Raw genomic sequence first — 3,642 nt, forward strand, 5'->3', positions numbered from 1 at the left:
GATATGAAAGGCTTACAAACATGTCTGAATCTTGCTGGGAGCCAGGCCTCAGGAGGTCAAAGGTGAAAGCCGTTGCTGGCTCTATCTTCACGGGTGTATTCAGTGACGCGCTGTGGGACGTGTGGAATGAACACATTTGGAACTTTAGGTGGTAGCAGCAGCCTTGTACCCGACCCATGACACAGGCTCACTTTTGGTCATATACAGTCACATACTGAGAAACTGAGTCACCAGCCTCTTCAGCAAACCACAAGCACCTGATCTACTGGACACAGCGCCTCCCCACGTCCCAACCTTCCCCATCCCACCCACGGCTAAGTCAAACACTGGCTTAAGAGCCTGCTATTTAAAAAAAAATTCTAAAAGAACCCCTGGGGAGGTGGGGTGCTGCCATATCTCTGCAGGGCTGCCAGCACCCCACCTTTCCTAACTTCGTGTTTCAGTTTATCTTAGATTCAAATGAACACATTTGCAACTTCCAAGCTCTTAAGCACATAGGAATTCTGAACTGTTTCTCTACCACTAGTGAAACATTAAACAGAAGCCAGGGTGGGGCCACCGGATGTTCCAGGTACTGCTTGAGCTCAGGAGGTAAAAGCCAAAGGAGGCAGCATAGCAAGACTCATCTCAAATAAATGAACAAATAGGTACCAAAAGAGGAACTCAGGACCCAGCAGATGGGATGATGCTCTAGAGGATCGAGGGGAAACAAAACAGACTCCCGTTGTTTAGTGATCCTTGGACGCCTGTTGGGTATGTTCAGACTTCTCCGAGTCTGACTTGTCTATTGGATGGGGTGCAGTTCCAAGAATAGCCAGCAGAGGACGTCAGCACCTAGCATCACAGCAGCGGCCAAGCAATGCTGGTTTCCCCATTGCCCAGTCTCCTTTTAGAAAAAAAAATTCACAACTGGCACATCCTAAACACATCACTCTTGTAAACATCTTTAAAAACAACAACAACAAACCAGGATGTCATTGCTGTGGTCCAGGATGACCTTAAATTTACAATCCTGCCTTGTCCTACTGAGTGCTGATTCAGTTGGCCTGTGGGAGATCCCCCCAAATCACTATTCTAGAGCATCTGGATGCTTCCCAGGTGACCAATGTGTGGCCACAGAGAGAGGACCACCAACCTTGGAGGAAAAGGCTTGGGAAGGAAGGTCAGAACTATAGACAAGTGCTCTACAAGCCTCACAAAGATCTTGACATTCCCAGGTCAGCTTGCCACCAGTGTGGTGATCCAAGAGCATCCGGTCCATCAGAATGCAGGGAGGGTGGGGCCAGGATGGGGAGGTAGAGCTAAGCTGTCAGTCTCCATCAAAGAGGCCAGACATGGGGTACCCAGGAGGGAGGTGGGCCTGAAGATTGCATTAGACTTTTTGGATGTGAACCAGCCTTACTTTGTCCTGGTGCCCTACTCTGTGGGTTCCTGGTAGTCGGGTGTTTTTTCTTAGTGACAGGTAGTGGCCGGAAAGAAGACAGGTGCCTTTCAGGCCACCATTTCTACTCCCCCAGGCCTCCACCTTTAATCTCAGCACTCCAGAGGTAGAGGCAGGTGGATCTCCACAAGTTCAAGGCCAGCCTCAAACTAAAAAGCAAGTTCCAGGACAGCCAGGGCTACACAGAGAAGCCCTGTCTCAAGGGTGGGGGGTGGGGAATCTTTTCCACACAGCCACCATGACTTCCCAAAGACAGGAAAGCATGAGCATGCCTTTGCTTCTGCCTCCTTGAGCAAGAAATGGGCACCTGCGGTCCTCCTGCCATAGTATATGAAGGCCACTTCAGATCCTCTTAGGGACAGTCGGGTGAAGTCCCCTTGCAGGCAGTCATCCTTCCTGGGATTCTCACAGCTGCTGTCCCCGACTGCTACAGCTAATCAGACGAAGGTTTGTCACCTGGTGGGACAGCCTGAGTCCCTGGCTGTGCTGATGCCAAGAGAGACCTGCAGATTGTGCCTTCTGATTTGGACTTGGGATATCTTTGCTTAGTTTACTTCTTCTTTTGCTTCCTAAGACCCTTCTCAATCACAAGGCCTCCTCCGGCTTCTGTCTTTTCTGCCACTGCCCGGCAGACTCCCCTCACTCCCTTCCTGGCACATCGTGCTCCGAGGCCCATGACTCTTTACTTTCCTTACACTCTTGGACACTAAAGGGTGGACACGGGATCTGTGCCTGGCACACGTACCAAACTGCTGCATTTTGTTCTAAGCTGGATTTCATCCTCACCCACAAGTTCTGACCCAGATCTGCTGGTTCCCCAGCTATACAAGGGCCTGCCTGGCACCACGCCGTCCTGCGTTCCTAAACCAGTCCTCGCCAGCAGCCGGCTCTTTGCAAATAACCACCCACATTGCTGAACCACTAACCTCTGTGGTCCCCCATTTTCTTCCGTGCCCCCATCTCAGGGAGCCAGACACCCGTTCTCCTCCCCACTGACTGCAAGCCCCCCATCCTCCACTTAGGGCCATAGCAGTGTCCTCTCTGGTTCTCTTGTATCTGCCTCCTCCAAAGTGCTCCTGTCCTTTAGTCCCCAAAGACTCCCCGGGCCCCTGCACCCCTCCCCCTCAGATGACAGTCTAATCTCTCCTTTCTAGTCAAACTCCCCAGCTTCATTTCTGTACCTCCTTTGCCTCCCAGCACCTGGTGTCAGCCTCTATTCTGGGAGGCTGGCACAGGGACCACACACTGCCCCCCTTCCCTTGGGTGGTGGTATTCTTGCCCACCTCTCTGGCCCTTATTCACTCCCCCAGCTCTTCCTTGACCAGGTGTAGTGACTCTTTCTAGGTCTTCTCTCTTCCCCACTTTCCCCCACCTTCTTCCTTTTTTGACCCTTTCTTCTTCCTCCCCACCCTTTCCAACTCTTTCCACATCAAGACTTTTAACCACTTGGCTCACTCCTGGCTGTGGCTCTCAAGAGCTCCCTAGGTTTCAGTTACTCCACCTAGAGGACTTGCAGGGAACAGCCATCTCCTTCCTGGTCACACTGCCAAGTTTGCTTGGGGACCATCATTACCTGATGACAATCTTCTTGGAACTACCTTTTGGGTGGTGGCTTCTTCTTTTCTGGGCCCCAATTCTCAGAAACCATCTACATCCCGCTTCCACCCATTCGGGGTCCACCTCCCGTGGACCACTTGCTAGGAACAAGTAAACGGGTTTACTTTTCTGAGGACCGAGCCCCAGGACCCATCTCTTAACAGAAGAACTATTAAGGTTAAGGCTCAATGGCATACCAGTGTAATAGTTCCGGGCCTGGGAGAGGTGGCTATTCTGCCCACCTCTTGTGGCCTTTCCAGGCAATGGGGGATGTCGGGCTCATTTACTGCATGAATAGCGTGTGGCCTGACATAGGGCCTTGGTGCAGACTGAGCAGGAAGAAGAGATCCTGGTCTCTTAGTTCATTGTCAAAGTGACCTAGCAGGGCCATCATCGATGCCATACCGGGGACCTACTGGAGAAGAAAAGATAGGTTCCAGAGCTAGCCCCCGGGTGCCAGGATCTGTCTGTCTGTCCATAAGGCCACAGTCTGGACTCCCATGTACAGGCTGACATGTTCTCATTTGTGCCAGAGCTGGTCTGGTTTGGATTTTTCTCACTTGCTCATTTAGGAACCTCAGACAAGACAGAACGTGCGATCTCAT

This window comes from Micromys minutus (assembly GCF_963924665.1).
Source record: "Micromys minutus genome assembly, chromosome: 1".
NCBI classification, from domain to species: domain Eukaryota; kingdom Metazoa; phylum Chordata; class Mammalia; order Rodentia; family Muridae; genus Micromys; species Micromys minutus.